Here is a 24,882-nt window from a genome sequence, read left to right as displayed (position 1 = left end):
TAAGTAAAGTAAATTCTTAAGAAAAGGGTTTGAAAGGAAATTCATGGTTCAACTCCCTGATCAGACAAGTAATTTTGAATGCCTTAATTGCATAATCTATTGAGTTATCAGGTATAAACCACTCTGTGTGATGAGTTAAACAAATGGTGCCCTTCCACCTGGAAGGTATGTAGCAGTGTAGTTCAAAGCAATTTTTGTGTCTGGAGGGCACTGTCTGTTTCTAACAACAAGGTGCCATTTCGTAACTGGGAACAAGACTTTACAGGACCTGCAACTGTATTGACACCTTTCTGAATAATGAAAGGGTTTACTGTTGAGAAATCTTGACCTTTGTCAGACCAAGAAACAACTTGGAAATTTGGCACTTATATAAGAATTTTCTGTGTCTGATATTCATCTATCTTTCTCTTGCGAGCAGAAGTTGTAGATGTAGAAGAAACAACTACAAAAGTATCGCTCATGATTACTGGCATCTCTGATGGTGCACTCCTTCCTAATGGAGGTGACTGTCCACACCTCAGGTCACACCTACTGAGAACTGGATGGAGGGACAAATTGGCACATTTGGAAGGTCCCAGACCAGGTAAGCAGCCTTTGCTGGGCCTGGCCACTACCAGGGGGTATGTACATGTCCTACGTGCCTACCCTGGGCACATAATTACACAATACCCCATTACCGGCAACGCATGGGAATGTGTGGGTCGGCCTTCAGACATGTACAGGGAGGAAAGAAAGAAAAGCGGACAAATGAAGATAAGGAAAGAAGAGAAGAATTCTCAAATGTTGCAGTGTAAAAGAAGATAAAGAAAAGAATCAAGGAAAGAGAAGGACAAACTACAAGAGAAACTACTTCATTCATTCACACATGTCCGCCTCTGGATGTAGGTGCAAAACATACTCCCAAAGAGAGGGAGACAGGGATGGGATGGGCAGAAGGGGGGGGGGGGGGGGGGGGAGCGGGACAGGGAGGGAAAGAGAAGGCATACAGCCTGGAAAGGAAAGACAGCTGCACAAGCTTGTGGTCCCATGTTAACCACACACATACCATACAAAACAATTGTCGACCTCCTTGGGAGGTGCTCCAGAGTTAATGCAGAAGAGGCTGAGTCCATTAAGCTCAGCCAAGAGTGCACCTCTCTGACAGATTCTGGGAGAACCCCAAGGGGGATGATGTGTGTTAAAGGCATCAAGTAGCAGAAAAGTGGGAGGTAGCTGTGCTATAATGAAGTAAGTCTGCCCTGGTGACATCGAGGGATGGCACACATAAATAGTACAGAGTGTAACAGAACGTAAGATCGTGTATGTCAGTAATTTTCGTGTATGTCAGTAATTTCTTTACGTGTAATGTTTTATGTAAATATAGCCTTTGACTGCGAGTTTAACGACTAAGAGACAGTTATCTTTGGACATGCGGAAAGGAGGTCGATCTTTGGGGGAGGTGGTTAAAGGACTTTGGGAGAGAAAGCGTGGGCTAGAGGAGGTGGGAATACAGATGTGGTGTAAAACAATGTCTTATTGCATATTATTGTAGAAGTGTTAAATGTGAATAAATGAATTAAATAGTGATTTGCAAAACTAATGTAACATTTGCTCTCTAAAAATCAAAATACCACATCGTGGGAACATCGCAGTGGAATCACCTCTAGACCTCACGAAGACAACAACGCAGCCATCGATATGAGTTAAGTACCAAACTGTTCGTACTTGTTAACGACCTCGGACTATAAATTTGAATCTCCTGTAGTACCTGAAGTCACCATGTGGACAAAGGAGTAGGACAACTTATATACAGTGGAAATCATAGGAAGAGGTCTGTTAAACTTGGGGGCTCGTCCGGGATATTACAGTTAAATGCGATGGGACTAATTGCGCTTCGTTTGCGGAACGTTACAAGCTTTATAATTCGTAAAACGTGAATAACATTGTACACGTTTCCTGGACCAGAAAAAGTAGTGTGTTTTAAACTTTTCGTCAAAACTGTATCCAAACACGTGGTGCCATCATGACGCTATCAGAAGAAATTAAAAAGGAAGTTGGAGAAATGTTAGACTCGAACGTGTGTGGTGTAAGTGACGATCCAGATGACTCACAAACCGAAAGAAAACTGGATCAACAGGACTGGGTAAGTTTACTCTTTGCCAGAATGGGACAAATGCAGACCGAATTAACAAGGGCAATGAACTCAAATAGTGAATTCCTAGAATCGAAAATAAATGCATCTAGTGAAGCGCTGGAAGCAAAAATGAAAAGCAACGGTGATGTACTGAAAGAAGAGGTCTCAAATTTAAAACTTCAATTAGGAGAAAGTTTGAAGGGCGTGAACTCCAAAATTGAAGCTATAGAGAATAAGTTTGTGACCTTAGAAAATAAGTTAGCCACAGTTAGCTCAAGTCAAGGGAAAGAGATTGAAAGGTTAACTGCAGCTCAAAGAACTGTGGAGGAGAGGGTAGACAAATTAAGTTTAGATACAGAATCAAAAGTTAACTCCTTAGATGCTGAATTAAATAAGATACAAGAGTCTGTAACATGTAATTTAAGTGTAATAGACAAGAGATTCACTGAAATGCAAGATAATTTTGTGTCTAGAAATTTATGTATGAATGGTGGAAGTGTGTGGAGTAATTCACCTGTAAAAAGTTTTCCTTGTGATAATTTACACCCTGTAGATTTTTTGCAACACTGCTCTGACAACCTTGTTACTGGCATGTCTGATAATCTAAAGATTACATTTGTTAAAAAATTTCTTGAGGGAGAAACTTTGTCTTGGGCAAACCAACATTTTGATGAGTGGAAAACATTTGATGATTTTAAGAAGAGTTTCTTAAATAAGTTTTGGTCTGAGACTGAACAGGGTAGAATAAAAAGTGAATTTTTAAATGGGCCTATCTTCAGGGGCAGAAACCACTCAATGAAAGACTTTTGCAGGGATCAACTTAGGAAATTGGTGCATCTAGATAAACCCTTTGACGAAATGACGCAAATTGATGCCCTTAAAAGGAGGTTACCTGAAAGAATACAGTGGGAATTAGTGCATGGACCTGACGACTGTTTAGACCAGTTTCTAAAATATATAGACAAATTAGACAGGGCAATGGAGAGAAATGTGCAACAGTTTAGTAACGGAAACCATTACAGTGGGAGGTGGAATTCTGATTACCGTGGAGAGAACCCTAGAAGGGACGATAGAGATTTTCGGAATGAACACCAATATGATAGAACAAGAGAGTACAATGCTAATTGGAGAGGGAGTAACTGGGAAAGCAATGGTGTAACTAGGAACAACAGATGGGAAGGTAACAACAGAATGAATACAAATTGGAGGAGTGACAATAGAAGTAGACATCCGGAAAACTCCGGACCGCCTCAATGAAGGTCCACAGCTTTGGGGCGAACCGATTTAAACATAATAGGACCACTAACTTTCACACAAAACCCAATACTGTAAATAACTGTACCATTAACAAACAGGTTAAAAACCAGGAATACCAAGTGAATTATATAAATTTTGATAAAAAATTTTGGGATGCTATGTGGCACAGTAGACCACCACAAAATAAACATAGGAGAGACCAAAGTTCTGACTCAATTCTGGATGAGGAGATGTTAAATGATTTTTACAGGTGGACAAAAAGGGGAGAGCAAGCTAATAATGAAGAGAGTAACAAATGTTTTAGTTCAGAATTGGGGGGGTTGTTCACACAAGAAGGTAATAGTGAATCAGCTGATGATAAACCTAAGCAACAGGAAAAAGAATCAACCATAGAAAGTGAAAAACAGAGAGAAATAGCTGAAACTGGCAGTAAAGTATACCATAGTAGTGATGATGTTAGTATTTTTGATGTGAAAAGTATGGTAAGCAAACCAGTAAGTGAGTACAATGTTTTTATTGAAATAAATAATGAAGTTTTGGAACTGGATGATAGTTGTGGTGACGAAGTACAGGAATATGATAAGAATAATGAAGTGACAGCTGAAAATCAATTGCTACATGCCTTTCCTGATGAGCTCATGGTTAATCAAAGTGGTGATAACAAAAGTGAAAATATTGTGAAAGAATTAGATTTGCGTGATATTATTGAAAGTAAAGGAAGCCAATTTTTAGAAATCCTGTGGAACCAGTATAATGAGAATTGTAGTAGCAAAGTGTTTTGGTATCGTCTAAGTATAATTAGTAGAGTTTTATGCCCACGCTGGTGGGAGAGTAAAAGAAAGAGTCTGAGTGAAAGGTACATAAACAGTAAGGAGATATTTTGTGTGCAGCCAAAGTGTAAACTTGACACTAGTAACTTAGAATCTGAAAATCAGGTAAACCTGATGAAGACTGAAAGGAAGGAAGGAGATGGAAATTATAAAGAAATTGAAAAAGATTTATTATATGAAATCCCCAAGGGGAAGGCAGATGAAAAGGAATTAGGCTGTCCATACATTAAAATGAGAGTAAATCAGTGGGAAGGTCACTGTCTTATTCATACAGGAAGCCCCATATGCGCAATTTCAGAAAAATTTAGAGATAAAATTGGAGATGGTAAGAACTTTGTAGAAATGCCGGTTGTAGGGGTAAAAATCAGAGGTGCCACTGGTAGGCAAAGTAAGGTAGTTAAGAGTCAAGTATTGTTAACGTTTCAAATTGAAAATGTGGAGTTTGAGCAGGGTTGCCTTGTGGTCCCAAGGTTAGAAGAAAATATCATTTTTGGCATGGATTGGGTCTTAAAAGTGGGTGTAAGCTTCTCTTGGGAAGATAAGACTGTTATAATTACTGAACCTGAGAAAAATAGTATTCTGAAAACAGAAATGTACATCCTTAACTGTAGTAATTCTTGCAACCATATCAAAGCTGTTGTAAGCAAGGTAGATAATCAAGCCATAAGTGATAACACATCCTTTGATCTTATAAATGAACAAAATTTCGAAGAATTAGTCGAAGTAAAATTGAAGGAAGCTGTAAATCTAAGTGAAAGTCAGAAAAATCAGTTAAGAGAAGTGTTATGGGAATTTCAGGATACATTCAGTGAGAGACCAGGGAAGGTAAAAGACTATCAGTGCAGACTTCAACTCAGAGATCATCATCCTTTCTTCCTAAAACCATATGGCATTCCATTCTCCAGGAAAAAAGATGTAGAAAGGGAAATCCAAAAAATGGAAACTTGGGGGATTATAGAAAGGAGTAGAAGTGCTTACAACAACCCATTAGAAGTTGTGTCTAAGAGAAATGGTGGGGTTAGACTTGTACTTGACTCTAGGCACCTTAATAAGTTTTTGATTAGAGAAAATGACCATCCTGACAATATGGATGAACTCCTGCACAAATTTGATAATGTAAAATTTATGAGTAGCCTAGACTTGACATCTGGTTTTCACCAAATACCACTTGAACTTGATTCTAGGAAGTATACTGCCTTTTTGTATGGTGGCAAAAGTTACCAATATTGTGTTGTCCCTTTTGGATTGAATGTATCGGTGGCTGAATTTATCAGAGCACTGGATTTTGTATTAGGTGATGAATTGTCTTCAAAATTAATAGTATATGTAGATGACATTCTTGTAACTGGAAAAACCTGGGAAGATCATCTAAACCTTCTGAGACAAGTCTGTTCAAAATTGAGGGAAGGGAGAATGACCGTAAAATTGGAAAAATGTTGTTTTGGAGTTAATGAACTGAAATTTTTGGGGCATAATATTTCAGAAAAGGGAATCTTACCTGATAAGGATAAACTTGAGGCCATTGTAAACTTCCCTACTCCCAAGAACAAAAAACAACTCAAGTCCTTTTTTGGTCTCACTGGATTCTATAGAAAATTTCTTAGTACCCAAGCTTTAAATGCAAACTGCTTATGTAACTTACTAAAAAAGAATACTGTTTGGGATTGGACACAAGAATGTCAGGATGCGTTCGTGGAAATAAAACAACAACTGTCCCAAAGTCAAATGTTGTATAGACCTGTTATGTCGTTACCATTCTGTATAATGACAGATAGTAGTGAGACAGGTTTAGGGGCACACTTGTTTCAAAACATAGAAGTAGAAGGAAAATTAGAACATCATTCTATTGCTTTTGCTAGCCGGGTTTTACAAAAGTATGAAAAATCATATACAGTCACAGAGAAGGAACTACTTGCCATCCACTGGGCATTTAATAAGTTTAAAAGTTATCTTTTAGGCCACAAGGTAATTGTTTTCTCTGACCATAAAGCTCTATCATACATTCAGGAGTGCAGACTCTATCATGACCGTATAACAAGGTGGGTTTTATTCCTTCAACAGTTTGACTACGAGATCAAATTTATTCAGGGTAAACACAATGTCATTGCAGATGCCCTTTCCAGACTACCAGTAGGTGCAGATGTTGAAAATACTTATGGAAAAGAGGAGAAAGAGTTCAAACTTATGTACTTAAAGGGTGTAAAAGATGAAGCTGAAATACTGAAAATCTGTAATGATATTCGTAGAAACCAACCCCTTGATGAAAATTGGAAGTTGGTTAAAAGTTATATAGGGAAAAAGGGAGGAGAAAAGGTAGATCAGTATTATAAATTACAAAAAGGGATTTTGTTTAGGAGACCTAGACCTGACTTAGACAATTGGAAACTATGTTGGCCTGAGCAATGTATTGACACGTTAATCAGTTACATACACGAAAGCTTTGGACACTGCGGGGCAACAAAATGTATACAGAAGATACAGGAAAATGTATACTTCTATAATATCAGTAGGAGAGTGAAGAAAAAACTTGAAACCTGTGATCGTTGTCAGAGAGTAAAAGTGAGCAACCAAACATCTAAAGGATTGATGCAAAACATTTTACCAAATAAAAACCTTGAATTAACAGCTATTGATCTATATGGACCACTACCAAGGTCAAGGGGAGGGTATAGTTACATCTTCGTTATAGTTGACGTTTTCTCTAAATTTATAAAATTGTATACATTAAAGAGAGCAACCAGTAAACAAATTATCATCAAGCTGACAAATCATTATTTCACAAATGTTGGTATTCCCCAGGCCATCATGTCTGATAATGGGTCACAGTTTACATCTAAATTATGGAAAAATTTTATTGAAGATACAGGAATAAAACATATCTTGATTTCGGTTTGTCACCCATCAAGTAACCCAGCAGAAAGGTACATGAGGGAAATTGGAAGGCTCTGCAGAACATACTGTAGTAAAAATCATGTTAATTGGATTGAAAATGTTACTGACTTTGAGGATATAATGAACAGCCTACAGGATTCATCCACTGGTTTTTCACCTTACGAAGTAATGTTTAATAGACGACCTGCAAATTTGATTTCTGAGAATGTTGATTTCCCACCTTGTCAAACTATGACACCCCAGGAAAGAGAGACAGCTGTTAGGAACACTATGAAAAGACAAGGAGAGGTAAGAAAGCGGAGACATGATGCAAGAAGTAAAGGAGTACAGTTCAGGACAGGAGATCTGGTTTTAGTAAAAACACAGGAAAAATCTAGATTGATGAGTTCTGAAATAAAGAAATTTTTTGACATCTATATAGGCCCCTTTGAAATCAAGGAAAACCCACACCCTAATGCCTATAGGCTAATCTACCCAAAATCCAAGAAGTTATTTGGACTGCGCAATGTTACAGAGTTAAAACTCTACAAACATGACCCATAAAATAGTCTTTAATAAGTAAAATGCTGCTCGGAAAGAACTAGTTGACTGGCCCAACTACATCACTTTATTGTTTTATCATTCAAGGAAAACTTCATGTCAAAGTGTGGGACTAGGTCAGCTAAAAGTATGAAGTAGATTTTGTGTTAATGTGAATTATGTCTGTACTAATTTCTCTTTGTTCTCTAGTATACCCATTCATTAAATTTGGTATGAGATCAAGTGTGTCTGGCTACGAACCATTCTACAGTGTCATAGTAATGTCTCTTAACCGAAACCAAAGTTAATGATGTGGACACTTTTAAAGTAATAAGATATGAATAGTGATTGTGTGTAAGAAGACAAAACCTTGTCATTTGTAAGCTATGTCAGATGGAACGTTATTTAATGGATAAAGCAAACTGGAGGTACTTGTCAGATTATGAGAGTGTACTTTGAAAGACCAGGTATGTTATAGTGTGTTAAAAATATAGTGGGTAGTCATGAAATTTAATCATGCAAATTAAGAATGTATTGAGGTTTAGAGCATTATGGAAACAGATGTTGGTGTATTACTTTTGAAACACTTGTGATGGATTGAAGGTTATGTGACACTAATTTTGAAGTTTATGTTGTGGGAGAATATTTTGTAATAGTTTAGATAATTTAATGTTAAAGTGAATGAAGAACTGTTAGGAATTTATCCCATACCCTGTTACACAATTTGGAATAATTTCTATTCATGGCAATATGCTATTTGAGCACAGGAGAGTAAATAAAAATGAAACGCTGCTTAATAATGATGTAAAGTTAAGGTATAAATACTAACAATCTTACACAATTTAAGTGTAGAGTTTGTCATAATTTGACCTATAAAGCTGAAATAGATGTACAATGTGAGGATACTGCAATTATATTCGCAATCATATGGAACGTCTCAGCTATCTCATTATAAAGGAAACATTAAATCATAAATATGTAAACCAATCTGACTCTGAAAATACAGTGCTGATCGCACATAATTGAATTTGCACTGGATTCACCATGTGATTCCATTCATCACGTATACATGAATTTTCCCTAAGAGACAACCATTTAACATTGTGTATAAGTATTACAATATTTTGAATTATGTCTATTTTATGTATGTGGTTAAAAGAACCTGTGTATTTTAGAATAATGATTTCTTTAGATTTAATGGTTGTTTTGGGCACAATCCATGCCATAAGGTATTTTGTTGAAGCATTTATATTAAAAGATTGTGAGAGATGCCTGCATTCCACAATTCACTTAATATATTCTAAAGAAACCACTGACAATCGGAAGAATGAGGTTAACTAAGATGCATTAAGTCAGTATTGAAGTAAACTTGAGTTTATGCATATACTATATAATTATGTACCCATCTTAACACGGCTGTTCAGCTACCATGATCAATTAAATATAAGGTGCCATATTTTATTGTTAGTTATAAGCTCATTACACTTATTGCTCAATACAGCCAATGTAACTTTCAAATTGTATATCATGGAAAGTGTATATATATATAACTAAGATCACTTGGGAACCAATTTTATTACTAACTTTCGGAGCTGGAAATTTTATTATGATGTGTGTATTAGACATATTTTATTCCATAGTGACACACAATCCCATGCATGCCATGCACGGACTTGTGTGGGGGGGGTATTGTAACAGAACGTAAGATCGTGTATGTCAGTAATTTTCGTGTATGTCAGTAATTTCTTTACGTGTAATGTTTTATGTAAATATAGCCTTTGACTGCGAGTTTAACGACTAAGAGACAGTTATCTTTGGACATGCGGAAAGGAGGTCGATCTTTGGGGGAGGTGGTTAAAGGACTTTGGGAGAGAAAGCGTGGGCTAGAGGAGGTGGGAATACAGATGTGGTGTAAAACAATGTCTTATTGCATATTATTGTAGAAGTGTTAAATGTGAATAAATGAATTAAATAGTGATTTGCAAAACTAATGTAACATTTGCTCTCTAAAAATCAAAATACCACATCGCCCTACAAACCAGTTAGTCTCATCCAAACACAAAGAAAACCGTGGGAACATCGCAGTGGAATCACCTCTAGACTTCACGAAGACAACAACGCAGCCATCGATATGAGTTAAGTACCAAACTGTTCGTACTTGTTAACGACCTCGGACTATAAATTTGAATCTCCTGTAGTACCTGAAGTCACCATGTGGACAAAGGAGTAGGACAACTTATATACAGTGGAAATCATAGGAAGAGGTCTGTTAAAAGAGGCAAAAAGTCAGATGAGGAAGGAAAAGGCAAACTCCAACAGCTTGAAAATGGGTAGTCAGGGAGAGGAGTTGACTAAGAACATCACATGTATGAGCAGCATGACGGCCCCATGAGATGGAATGCCGGCCTCATGGGGAAGGTCAAAATGAACCGGGAAGAAATCTGAAAGCTCAAAGCTGTCGTAAGGATGCAATTTAGTTTCCTGAAGGCTGAGTACAAGGGGACACTGTGATGCTAAAAGTAGCTGTAAATCATCTTTGTGGGACCAAAGACCATGACCGTTTCATTGGAGGAGAGAGTCATGATGAGGAAGAGATGAAGAGGTGTCACATTGGCAGCTGCCAAGAGACAGCCTGCTAGGACTCCCTCTACTGGGCACAGAAGCAGGAGCATCCTGCTCTACATCTACTTACATACATACTCTGCTAGCCACCAAGCAGTGTGTGGCAGAGGGCACTATTTGCGCCAAAGTCATATTTCGCCCCTGTTCCATTTGCGGATCGCATGAGGGAAAAATGACTGTCTGAATGCCCCAGTACGAGCTCTAATTTCCCTTGTCTTTGAATGGCGAGCATTTCATGACATGAAAGTTGCTGGTAATAATATACACTCTACATCCTCAGCGAAGATAGGATTTTGGAATTTAGTGCGCAGCCCCTTCTGTTTAGCATGTCGTCTATATGCAAGTGTGTCCCACTTCAGATTTTCTATGACATTTGTAACACTCTTGCAATGGCTAAATGTACCACTCACAAATCTTGCCACTCTTCTTTGGACCTCCTCACTCTCATGAATCAGACCCATCTGGTAAGGGTCCCATAAAGATGAACAATACTTTTAGACTGGACGAACTATAGTATTGTAAGCAATATTGTATGCTGGAGGACTGCATCACTTCAGGATTCAACCAATAAACTGCAATCTAGAATTTGCCTTACCTGTTACATGTGTAATCTAATCATTCCATTTCAGATCATTTCAAACAGTCACACCCAGATACTTGACAGCTATTACCGCTGCCAGAGACTGGACATTTATTTTGTACTCATACAATAAAGGGGATTTTTGCTTTCTTATACAAAGTAGGTTACACTTACTAATATTGAGAGATAACTGCCAGTTTCATTTATTTTTTGCAAATCTTCATTGATTTGTTCACAACCAGTTCATTTATGTAAATTGTAAAAAGTAGCAAACCTATTACACTGCCATGGGGCACACCTAATATTACGCTTGTTTCTGTTGAAGTCTCCCCGTTCAGGATAACACACTGGTCTCTGTCTGTTAGAAAAATTATTGTGATCATTTCATAAGCTTTGGTTACTGATAATAACTTGACTCCAGTGCCTATGAGTTTAATTATAACACCACAGCACTGAAGATGATACTATGTGATTGAAAATCAATTTTTCTGTCAATAAACCATCAATATTACAGCCAACGCCGACCTTCTCTCTAATTTCATGTATATGGTCATTGCGCACACAGCACTCTATTGAGTCACCAATCAACAGAAAAATTTCTATGCAACCACTTATGTCAACGGATAGACTGTAAGCATGCTTTTTTTGGAGCATGCGACAATGCGGAACTGAGTTGAACACCTTTGCCTTTCAAAAGCCGAGAAATATGCCATCAGCCTGGGAGCCAGTATATAGAGCCTGTGGGGGAGTGTCACTTCAATGGGTAGGGCTCTCGTAATTGACCAACTTATTATGGACTTTGATTTGTCTACTCAGTGATGGTTCCCCTTCCCACTTGAGGGCTGCCCATGACACCTTTGCTACTATCGATATCACAATCTCCTCCCCTGCTCTCGCGGCTTCCCTACATTGGTCATCCCATGAGCACCTTTGTTATAGTGACTACTTTCCAGTGATCCTATCGTTCTCTGGTGCTGCCAGGCAGACAGGCCCCCATGTTGAGCATTCTGCAAGGCCAATTGTTCTTTATATAAGTTGGTTGAGCACTTGGACGCCTCCTTCTCAAATGGCATTGATGCTGCCCTGCAAGGCATCTGTCACTATTCACTGCTGTGCCCCTATCCACAGGACCCTCTTGTCATCGACCAATGGACCAAATGCATAGCAGTCACTGTCCAGGACTCCCGATGGGTGCTGCAGCAATTTACATGATACACTTCACAGACCAAGCTCCTTGCTTTTAAGTGTCTGCATGCTAAGGCTCATTACCTTATTAAGCAGAGTAAAAAGGAATACTGGGAGCACTTTGTTTCTTCCCATGGGACATGCCTATCTTTGTTGCAGGTTTTGTCCGTGCTCCGTAGCCTTCTGAGGCGCCAGTGTCAGTCAACTCTACAGGGTCTTAACCTTCAAGGTACTCTGTGCAACAATTGATCATCCTCGCAGAACACCTTGCAACACATTTCACAATGGCATCAGCGTCCTCTTCCTATCCTGCTACATTTCTCCAGCAGAAAATCCAAGTTTAGCAGACCCCCATCTGTTTCAACCCGCACCATGCTGAGCCCTATAATGAACCCTCTATTGAACGAGAATTCTTGCAGGCTCTTATCTCTTAAAGAGACATGGCCCCAAGACTTGGATTCCGTTAGATGATCCAAGCCATGGTTGTTCCCCAGAGGCAACATCTCCTCAGGGTCTTCAACCACATTTGGCTCATGGGTGCTTTCCCATCATAATGGCCAGACGGTATAGTTATTCCTGTCCTTAATCTCGGGAAGAACTCAACTTCTCATGACAGCTACCACCTGATTATCCTCCCTCCTTCTCTCCTTGTTTCTCCGCTTTGGCATTTGGGAGGTCTTTCTTTTTCTTCATCCTACCCCCTGTGCGCTCCTGAAGGCTGGCCCCCACATGTGACACATAACAGGTGACTGGGTAACGCATAATTCCCAGCCCCAGGTCAACAAGTAGGGTTCTCACATACCACCGGGTACGGATCAGGCCCAGACAGGTGTGATTGCCTGAGCTGCTACCTTCCCAAATTGCCAATTGGTCCCTCTGTCAGGTGTTTGGGAGGTGTGACCTAAGGACTGAACAAGCACCCTGGGGGGTGCACCCCCCTTGTGAAGTGGACCCTCAGTTGGGAGGATTGCACCAACGGAGTTACTGGCAATCGTGGGGATTCACTGGCAATGAGCTAATCATCTTCAAAATCGACATCTAACGAACATAACAGAATGAGACTAATGATTCACAGACCATTACAGCTGCACCAGGGTTTCGTTACAGTCACAGGTTCAAATCCTGCCTTGGGCATGGATGTGTGTGATGTTCTTAGGTTAGTTAGGTTTAAGTAGTTCTAAGTTCTAGGGGACTGGTGACCTAAGAAGTTAAGTCCCATAGTGCTCAGAGCCATTTGAACCATTTTTGCACCACGGTTCCTCGTGGTCTCATGTACTAAAGAGTGTCAGGCCTCTGCAATGGCAAATCCATTTATTATTCAGAAAGGTGTCAATGCCATTGCCGGCCCTGTAAAATCCTGCTTTCGTTTATGGAATGGCACTTTGCATTTGTAGACTACTTCTGTTTCTCAAGCACAACAACTGCTTACTGTCTCGCTTCTCCGTAGCTATCCAGTTTCTGTCAAGGCCCATGGAACTCTGAATTCTTCCCATAGTGTTATTTATACTAGGCTGCTTGATGGACTGATTGAGGTCAAAATCCAGTCTTACCTCTCTGATCAGGGTGTCTTTCCTGTCCATCATATGAGGATAAAGGTAGATTCCTCCTTAGTGCCCTCAAGCACTATTATTCTCACCTTTGATATAGTGGTGCTTCAGTCCAAGATCAGGGCAGGCTATGTATTTATGACACTCTGACTGTACATTCCAAACCTGATGCACTGATATCATTGTCATCATTTCAACCATACTAGAACATCTTTCTGACACCCAACCAAATGGTAGGGATGAACACAAGGGTGATTGTCCGCCTCCTTCTCCCCTCTGTATCAAATGCAATGGCAGCCGTGCCACCTCCTCTCAGGACTGTCCCACATATGTTGATGTGTGGGCTGTCCAGGAGATCTGGGTAAAGAAAAAAGTGCATTGTCCAGTTGGGCTCAAGTTATCGGTCAGTGACCAACCCTGCATTCTCCCATCTGGCACTTTTAGTTCTGTTCTCGTTACCCCTCGCTCCACAAAGGACATGGCCATGTAGACGTGCAACCTCAAATACAGTATAAGGTTGTGAAATCACCCAGTGTATAGGTAACATCACCGCGTCACCCCATCCAGCTGTGCGACGAGCCTTCAAATTCTCGCCTCGAGAGGCGAGAGGCAAAGCCACCAGCTACACAACTGGCAGACCAGAAAGGACAAGAGGAGTACTCTTGTCAAAACTTCCTATGTCCCTCCAACCAAACACCACGTGAGTCTTCCTCTGCTAACTGGTGAGGCTCGAAGTAGTCCAACAGAGGCACGCGGTCTTCTCCTTTGCTGACTTGAAGCTCCTCTTCGACTGTGTTGCCATGTGATGCCTCAGCCTGGTTGGCCCCCGTGTCGGTAGTATGCACCGCCGACCATTTCTCTGCATTGGACTTCACAGACTGACAGCACAAGCAAGCCGACACTTTTGTGGACCTCATGACGACAGTCGACAGGGTCCATAGTGCCACCTTGTGCTGTGGTGGGGATGAGGTGCCTGCGGCAGCCTCTGCTGTACTAGATATGCAGGGGGGGATGTCACAACTCTCTGTCACTGAGCCGCCTCAGGTGCAACTGAGCCAGCTGGCCCACTCTCACTTCAGTGTGGACGGTAGACTGTCGAGGTCTCTTGCCTTGAGGTGAAGGCTGCACGGGGGACGCAGGCTCATGCCAAATCCCATGCGCTTTGCTAATAGTTTCTGTCTGCTATCTGATGCTTGGGGGGGGGGGGGGGGGAGGGGGGGGGGCAAGGCTGAGCTGGATCAGAATGCATCTTATGCCAGGATAGTGGCCGCTCCTTCAGCAAGGTGCGGACGGGCATGTGGGGATAGGGGTTTGTTAGTTATTGGGAGCTCCAGTATTAGGCGGGTCATGGAGCTCCTCAGAAACATAGCAGCTAAGTTGGGTAAGAAGTCCAAAATTCACTCAATGTGCTTGCTGGGGGGCCTTGACCAAAATGTGGAAGAGACTCTTCCAGTGGCTATCGAGTGTGTGAGGTGCAGACAGCTGCAGATTGTTGCATATGTTGGCACCAAAAATGCCAGTCATCAGGGTTCCATAGAAATCCTTGGGACCTTTCGATGGCTAGCTAAATTGGCGAAGGAGCCCTCCATCTTTCGAAGACTGGAAGCCGAGCTGACGATTTGCAGTATTGTACCCAGGGTGGACTGAGGTCCTCTGGTTTGGAGTCGAGTGGAGAATCAAATCAGAGGCTACGTCTTCTCTGTGATGAAAATGGTTGTAGATTCCTTGACCTATGCTATGAGGTGGAAGGTTGTAGGACTCCCCTTGATAGATAAGTGGTGCCCTCCACACAGGAAGCAGCTACATGGATAGCACAGTACTTGTGGCATGCACATGGGAGTTTTTGGAATTGGTTCCTTCCCATTGGAAATAAACCGTTGGCCTGAAAAGTTACCAGTTCATGACACTGGTGTGGGTGTGCCAACTGTAAAAATTGTTAGTTGGCCTAAACAGGTCATTCCAAAAGATTTAAATTTGCTAAATCTCATGTTAGTAAATTGTTGAAGTGTCTGTAGCAAGATTCCCGAGTTACTCTCCGAAATAATCAGTAGTAAGGCGATTATTGTATTAGATACCAAAAGCTGGTTGAATCCAGACATAAATGGCAGTGAACTTTTGAACTCTGATTGGACAATGTTTAGGAAGGATAGGACTGATGCTTTGGGAGGTGGTGTGTTCATTGCAGCTAAAAGCTGTTTAAATGCAGTTGAGATCGATACTGGGTCAGACTCTGAAATAGTCTGGATCAAGCTGTCGATTAGACAAGGAGTAACCATTGTATTAGGATATTTTATATACCACCAGCATCCTCAACAAACATTGCAGAAAATTTCTGGGAAAATCTTGAGTACATAGGAAATAAGTATCCAAATTATCCATTAGTTATAGGTGGATACTTTAATCTGGCGTCCATTGACCGGGAAAATTACACGTTTATCACAGGGAGCAGAAGCAAAGACTCGTGTCAAGTTATTCTAGGTTCCCTCTCAACATACAACCTTGAGCAGTTGGTTAGAAAACCAACTTGAGATGGGAACATATTAGATACCTTGGCAACAAAAAGAACTGATATTTTTGAGGAAGTTAATCTAGAAGAAGGTATTAGTGACCATAAATTCATTGTGGCTTTTATGTCAGTGGAAGTTGCAAAAAAAAAAAAAAAAACCAAAGAAACAGCATAGAGTCTTTTTATTTGCGAAAGCCAATAAAAGTGTCATTAATGAATATCTTCATAGTCAGCTCCAAGCATTCACCACAGGACACAAAGATATTGAGCATCTTTGGTCGGAATTTAAATGTATTGTCCACCATATGCTAGAGAAATATGTGCCTAGCAAAAATATAGGAGAGGGAAAGAAGCAACCTTGGATCAACAAACATGTTAGGAAGTTGCTGAGAAAGCAGAGAATTTTGCAAAGTGATTTTAAACATAGTCTCTGCCCTGCTGACAAACAGAAATTATGTAAAATGAAAGCAGCTGTCAAAACATCAATGAGAGATTGTTTAACGAATTTGAAAGCAATATTTAATCTGCAGATTCTATAAGTAACCCCAAAAAATTTTGGTCATACATAAAATCTATGAACACCACAAATAATTCAATACTTTATCTTGATGACAGTGTGGGTAATTTAATGGATGATGACAAACTAGAGGCCAAAATTCTAAACCTAGCTTTGAAAATCTCATTTATGGTGGAGTACTGCAGCACCATTCCATATTTCAATTGTTGAACAAATGCAAGGGTGGCTGAGATAGTGTTAAGTGTATCTGTGATTGTAAAACAGTTAAGATCCTTAGACGCCTGGAAGGCATCTGGCCCAGACCATATCCCCGTAAGATTTTATGTTGACTATGCTACAAACATAGCTCCATTCTTATCCATCATCTACCAGAGCTCATTGGAACAATGGAAAGTTCCACAGGACTGGAAGAAAGCCCAGGTCATAGCAATCTATAAAAAGGGTATAAAATCAGATGCCCATAAGTACCAGCCCATTTCACTGACATCGATTTGTTTTAAAAGCATGGAACATATTTTATGTTCAGACATAATGAACTTTCTAGACTGTGAGAAGCTCATCTACAGAAACCAGCACAGTTTTAGGAAACAGCAGCTGGTTTGCATTTAAGTCCAAAAGGAGGAGAAACAGAGACAGTAGTTGCTGTATTATGGCAGACAGTTCAATGTAAAGAAGTGCCTATCTGGATGGAGGTCAACATTGAGGGATTGCTACATAGAGGTATCCAATCACTGAAGACATTGGAGTGAACCAAATTGCAGGCCCCGCCAAATGCTACATGGTGGCTGTCACTGTTCTGACAGAATGCCTGATAACCATGAAATGCTGGATAGTAGTAATCAAAAACGCACATTTCTTGAAGAGCAAGACAATGCCTTGTGTCCCCCTATTCTGCAATCTATTTCTGGTAGGTGGCGATAGTATCTGTTTGCAATTCCACTGGATGATTGTATGGCAAGATTACAGGTTCGATATACATAAGCTGACAGGACGTCATGTCACTTGGTCAGTGGTCGTCACTGACAAGGATGGGGTGACATCAATAAGATGCCAGACTCAGGTTGCAAGGGGGGAGATGGCACCTCCTGGGGCACTGAGGCTCCTTCTCTTGGGACTTGTGTTTCTTCTTCTGTGCAGAGTGGAGTAGGGCAGGGCACTGAGGTCATACAGGCACCTGCAAAATCCTTGCTTTGCAGAGTTCACAGCCGTAGCATGTGAACTCTCTTATATTTATTGTAAATTGTCTTTTTCAGTGCTGTAAGGTTTAATAAATTGTGTTCACATTTTAATTGATGTTCTTTTTAACATGTGATGCATACAAAATCAAAATGAATGATGTGTATATACTGTTCATTCATTAAAACTCTGAGACAACTTGTATAATAGTGTGCTCTTTCAGAATATTTTCTTTGACAGTAACTATAAAAAACAAACTACATTTCATGTTATTACTTTGCCTGTTTCAATGTAATAGATGGTTCTAGATTTTTTTCTTTCTTTCTTTATTTATTTATTTGTTTTAGTCAGCAGTGGCTGCACTGTTTATTTTTGCTTTAGAAGTTTTCTTTCCATCTTTTGGCTTCAGATTTCTCATCCACCCAACTCAAAAAGCTCTGTTGTGAAGGCTGTGAGAAGGAAAGATGGAAACTGACCAAAAGTGGCAGAACACATTTTCAGGACAAGGGATGGATATCAATTTCATTGTCTGTGATAAAGGAATTTATGAGCTAGTTATTGCTTGTTGCACTGAACTAAGCAATCATGTACGATAAGCTACCTACAGATATTTCGACTGATAGTGTACGATTTTTTCCATTAATTACAAATAGTTTCTTGTTAGTATTTGGCAGCTGTTAGACAGTGGTTGGTAGGTGTCACATATATTGGTTTACCATTGTTGGTTGGTCATGGCTTTTGTACTATATGGGAGAGTTTTTGTTTGTTTTACGATGGACTTCGTTATGCAAACACTTACTTACCCTATCTAACATAGATTTGATGGTTTCAGTGTGTGTTGGTGTCAACCACTGTGAGTGTCCTTTTTATCTGCTATATAGTCAAAGTGAAATATGCAGTATCAGGTTTCCGAGTTGTGTGTGGGTACCTGGTATCGAGGGTTTCATTCATGTGGCACATCATTTTGAAATGCCTCTTTATCAACAACACACATGTGAAGTCTCTCTTCAGCGGTCTCTGTGTTTGGAAGTTATTGCCTGTTAAAGTTTGAAACTTCTAGGAGGTGATCAATTCCACTTTTTGTTGCAGGTGATTCACAATGACACACAGTAGGGACACAATGAAATTCTGTTAATGAGAGGTGGATGAAGTATCAGAATGATTGCTGGTGACTTCTTCAATGCCCAGCATCCTAAGAGAAATGGTGTTTCACACAGGACAGTGTCCAAGTTACTTGACAAGCCATGCATTGAAATCAAAGAACAACCACTGATGAAGGGACAGTGACAGAAATTTTGACACAAACAGGTTGTCAGAAATATACAGGTGCCAATGGTGTGTTTGCAATAGATGCAGCTTAAGACTTTGACACCAGATAAGCTACAGTCTCAGCATCAGATCTGAGGGTGACCCTGACTGGCAGGTGCAATTTGTAGAATGGGCTTTTGATCAGTGTAATAGGAATCTGCACTTTATACGATAGGTGTTGTTCCATGACAAAGTTAATTTTTATTTACAAGGGGAAGAAAATTATTATTACTTGTCAGATGCAAACACCATTGTGCATGGACCCCTTGAAAAGTGCTGGTGGTGAAAAATTGATGATTTTATGTGGGATTTGGGACAAAAATCGTTGGTCCGGTGATTATTGGTGGAACCTTGAATGGGGTAAGGTATCTTAATATGTTCCATGGTTATGTGCTTCCAACACTGATGAATCAGAGGGTGATTCCCCAACCACCTTCCAATGAGACTGGGCACCTTCCCAATACGCCACTGAAGTCAGACTGTTTTTGGCTAAAAGAGTTTGTAGGTCACAGGATACATAGGAGGCATTTTATCAGAAGGCCACCATGGCACCCTGGTCTCACAGCTGGACCCACAGATCCTATGATGTGTGCAGCATGACTGGCAAGAATGGTTTGGCACAATGGAGGTCTTATTGAGCATATACTGCAATGCTGGCTTTGCCAAGTGTCCCAAATTTTAACAGGTCATAACTCCTACACAAATAAAGGTTTGATTTGATCCATTACAAATGGTTTTTGAAAGCATAAAGGTTTCTTAAAACGGATTTCACATGTTTATTTCTGAGAAAGAGACAGTTCAGAATGATGTCACACATAATCCTCTCACCATCTGAAACAAGTAACTGAAATCCAATATGGTCTCTGTCACCATAGCTGTTGTATATTGCACCCCAACATACAGACAACCCATAATAAATGCCCTGTAGAATACATTGCATAATGTTGTGTTATTTTTAATTTTTTTTTTATAAATGCACTTTAATAGTAACAATTTTTCCACATATTATTTTTCATTATTTCATGTCCCAGAGGTTTGTAACATCAGATATTTAACTAAAAAGCATGAAAAATGAGAATGCTATTACTATGAAAAGGTTACTTACTGTTCTTGTCAAATGGTACCAGACTTTGCAAGTCAAAGCATCCCACAGTACCTATGAAGATTGCTATAGGGAAGGAAAATGGTCAGCTTTGGATTATTTGGAGCAATTAAGAAAGTGTGGTTCATCTGTAAAGAAGACTGCAAATAGCACTCTAGTGTTACCTACACTTTAGTACTGTTCTAGGGAATGGGGTTTGCACCAGGTCCGACTAAAGTAAGACATCAAAGAAATCAGAGGCGCGGTGCTAGATTTGTTACTAGCAGGTTTCATCAGCATGCAAGTGTTACAGGGATGCTTTGGGAACTCAAATGGGAAACCTTGGAGGAAACAAGGCATGCATTTTTAAGAATATGACAGTTAAGGGAATTGACATTTGAAGCTGAATGCAGAACTATCCTACTGCTGCCAAAAAATATTTCATATAGGAACCATAAAACAATATTTAGGACAGATATGGAGAAAGATATCATTCACTTTCCACTCTCTCTATCTGAGACTTGTACAGAAAATGGAACCAGTGGTAGTGGTATAATGTACCCTCCATGAATCACTGTGCAGTGGCTTGCGCTTAGTATGCAGATATACCTGCAGCCATGCAGGTCAGATGGAGTTCTCAATCAATCTATGCTGTTTCTGCAGAAATTGGAAGAATTAATCTTGCAAATCATCGTCACAATTTTTTTTATTCCAGGAAACCAATTTTAGTATCTGTATCAAGCCTACCATTGTCATTTTATTCGAAATTAGATCCTGATTTTCTTTCTGTGATACCTTTATCCACAACCAAGTTTTGTTTGCAAAAGCACATAAGTGAAAGTCAATGTTTAAGTCAAACCAATTAAATGAGGTTATTGAATTGCATGACCACTTGAAAATTATATTTTGACAAAATTTTTACAATTTACAAATTCGGAAACATTATCAAACTACATCAGAACATTGTTTTTGCTCTACAGCAAAGTGTGTGCTGATATGAAACTTCCTGGCTGGTTATAACTGTTTGATGAATTGAGTTGTGGACCTTTATCTTTTGCGGGCAAATATCCTATCAAAATTTAAAAGTTATATATTTGGGAAAAAATCATAATTATTGTATTTGGTGGTGTGTGTTACATTATTAATCTGCAATACTCCAATAATAAGTAAGCATTATCATTTTATGAAGCAGTACATCAAAAATCAGTTACATGTGAAAAATATGTTGAAATACCTGCCATATTTCGAATACCAATTTCCAGTTTCAAGACAGGAAAATTATTTAAATGTTAAAGAAACTCAGTTGGCAAATATCACCAAGGTACAAGAACACCTCCTGTTTCAAGGTGCAAGGTTTTCCATGACTGATGACACATGGACAGATGAGTCCATGTTTTATGTGATACATTTCAAAATATGTTGATTTTACTCACCTTATATCTCTGTAACTGAAGAATGAACAAGTTATCCCAAACAGCTATAAAGTATTTTAATTCACATTTACAAAAGCTGCACCAATGACTCGAAACAAGAAAGACAGTCAAAAATGACCAAAGCAGCCTATGGCACATTCTACTCCACATTCCTCGGTATGATTCTAAAAATCTTTCACTGGAACCAAAACCCCAGCCAAACATTTGCTCCAGCTACAACACTCTCTCCATCACTCAAGTGATGAAACATTGTGAAACCATTATGAAAGCAGAACTAAAAATGCCAAATATATTTCTAAATGAACCCAAAGGCATTTACGGTGCAAAACAGTTTTGTTATGCATTACCCTACAGGTTAAGCATGAGCAAGAACACAATTTTTTTTCCACATATATGATTTTGAAAATTTATGTTGAAACCTGTGGTAGTGGTTGGAAAGTCAAAACTCTGTACTACAAGGGAAAGGATAGTGATTATGATAGGAGCAACAGAAAAAAAATGCTGGGAAAAAGTTATTAGATTCCCAGATTTTACAAGTCGGACTAATACTTTACTGTCAGCTTGTTAGTATTTATAGCATTAACCAGCTAATGGAAGTGCTTTGTAGGAACAATTACAAAGATGGCTCCTAGTCAAAAATATACCAGTGCACCATGGACATTCCTCACTCTTGAATTTGAAAACTGTCCACCATCACACAGAAGGGATCCCAGTAAAGAGTACTCAAAACATTAACCTGTGATCCCTACAGAGGCCCCAATGAATGGACAGAGTTGATTGTTTCCACTGTTTATGCACCCTAATGAAGATATTTTAAAGTGCTTCAGTCCTCAAGCCAAGTTTTGTAACTATGATGTTTCAGTGTAGTTTTCTGTACTGAAATTTTCTTATTTTCTTATGTTTCATGTAGTTTAATGTAAAGTAATACACACACGTAATTCTTTTAGTTCATTAGATACACCAGCAGTAACAAGAAAAGATGAATGATTGCAGCAGTGAATGCCAGAGTCGGCCAGAACTACAGTTGTGAAAGGATTGCTGATGGCATGCTTATTTCATCAGTCTAAAATACATTCCACTCCAAAGATATTTGCTCCATTTCATAGTTATCCAATGACAACTGAAGTTACAATCAGCAAATGAAACCATTCTGTTTGGAGTGGCACATTGTATAGATTATTCTGGCTCACGTGATATAATTACGTATCAAATGTGTAATGTTATGCAGTGTTTGTAGAAAGATTTTGTCCAAAGTCATAACTTATGGAAAATGCATTTGCCACTGACTGCAAGTGTCAGACTTGTGATGACTCTCAAAACACACAAAAACACAGAAGTGTACAAAGGACAGGCAAGAAAATTAATCAATATAATATGATTCAATGTAATGTTGTTCATGTATCATTAACAGTAATCTCTTAGTTTATTTAAGAACATGCTTATAATGGATGCCATTCCTTTGTTAATATTGTGTAAGTTGCTTTGCTGCATGAAAATGCTTACCACATATCCTGCTTCTTTTTTGAAGTGTTGTGCACAGCGAGTGAAGCTTACACATGCTTGAAGTAGCTGGAATTAAGATCCCATTTCGAAAAATTACACATAAAAGAAATGGTGATGAAACTATGGTATGTCTAGCCCTATGGCAGGTAATGGAACAGTCTTACAGTATATTTTGTTGTATTCATAATGGTTTGTACATTCACAGTAGGGAACTTTGAAAAGAGACTACCCCATAATTCAGTCTTTTAATTAGATTGCATTCAGACTCATAAACAGATTGCCACATACCAGTTTATCTTAGATTACACATATCCTGCTTCTTTTTTGAAGTGTTGTGCACAGCGAGTGAAGCTTACACATGCATGAAGTAGCTGGAATTAAGATCTCATTTCGAAAAATTACACACAAAAGAAATGGGGATGAAACTATAGTACATCTAGCCATATGGCAGGTAATGGAACAGTCTTACAGTATATTTTGTTGTATTCATAATGGTTTGTACATTCACAGTAGGAAACTTTGAAAAGAGACTACCCCATAAATCAGTCTTTTAATTAGATTGCATTCAGACTCATAAACAGATTGCCACATACCAGTTTATCTTAGATTACAGGGTATGCTACAGATTATTTACTACCTGAGCCCATATTCTGTGGGATGGTGGTGGCCACTATCACACACTAGCCATATTTTGTAGGACAAGAGAAAGGGAAAAACAGTTTTTGTAGATACCAGTAATTAACTGTTTTTTCTTGGCATCTAACTCATTCCATTGCTTACAATCTTTGGTGACATAATTTTTTTTTTTCTTCTTGTGAATCAGGGTGGTAGTGACAGTGCATCCCATTGCCCCACACCCAAGAAAAAGAAGGAGCTAGAGAGAGTTGTTAAGCTGAAGAATCAATCTCGTGTTCTCATTATGATGTCAAGTGACTGTCAATTTATGAGGTAAAATTATACACTTTAGTTTGAGATTAAATGTGTTTTCTTAAGAAAAGGACTTTTACAGAATTGTTAAGTGAACTTTAATTTGTTGTAACTGATATTTATATATTCAGTTTCAAGCAGAACTCTTAGAAATGACAAAAGGCTGCACACATATCTTGTGATCACCATGGATGGCAATGTGTGCCCTGTAATGTGGTGACATACTGCCCTCACATTTGGTATGTAGTTCTTATGGTAGGTCTTTCCATTCATCAGTATTGTCGATAATTGCAGGTCACTTGACTGTGCATATGGATGTGCTGCAATATGTCTCCCCAACACATCCACCCATGCTACATGGGAATTAAAGCAGGGGAATGGAGAAGCTATCCCACTGGTCAAATATCTTCTCACATCTACAGCTCTTGCACCTGTGCTGTTTGATGCAGACCTTCAGAGTCTTCCATAAATATGAAGTCAGGGCCAAATGCACTCTTGGAAAAGCAGACATCTAGAAGGCATAGTGCCACAAAGATGTTGACCTGTAAGTGTATGACGCCATAAAACCTCGACCACCAAATTGATCGTGTTCAACAATGTTCCTGTATGCAATACGCGTGACCTCTTGGTGAGAGCACTAATGCATCTCAGAATCACTGCCTGACGTCATCATTTTGGTAGTCTAGTTGTTATGACGTAAGAGGCACAATGTTGCAAGGGCATACTGCCTTCAAATCTTTGAACAAAGTACACTTACCAGAAAACACCACTGCAACACTGTACTTCTTGCCAATGTTTGGACTTGCATGGGTGCATTTGGCCATGACTACGTTTATATGGATGGCAATGCCTGACTGCATCAAACAGTGCATGTGGAGATCTTGGA

This window comes from Schistocerca americana, chromosome 1, assembly GCF_021461395.2.
Source record: "Schistocerca americana isolate TAMUIC-IGC-003095 chromosome 1, iqSchAmer2.1, whole genome shotgun sequence".
In the NCBI taxonomy this organism is placed as follows: Eukaryota; Metazoa; Arthropoda; class Insecta; order Orthoptera; family Acrididae; genus Schistocerca; species Schistocerca americana.
This window is presented reverse-complemented; position numbering follows the sequence as displayed.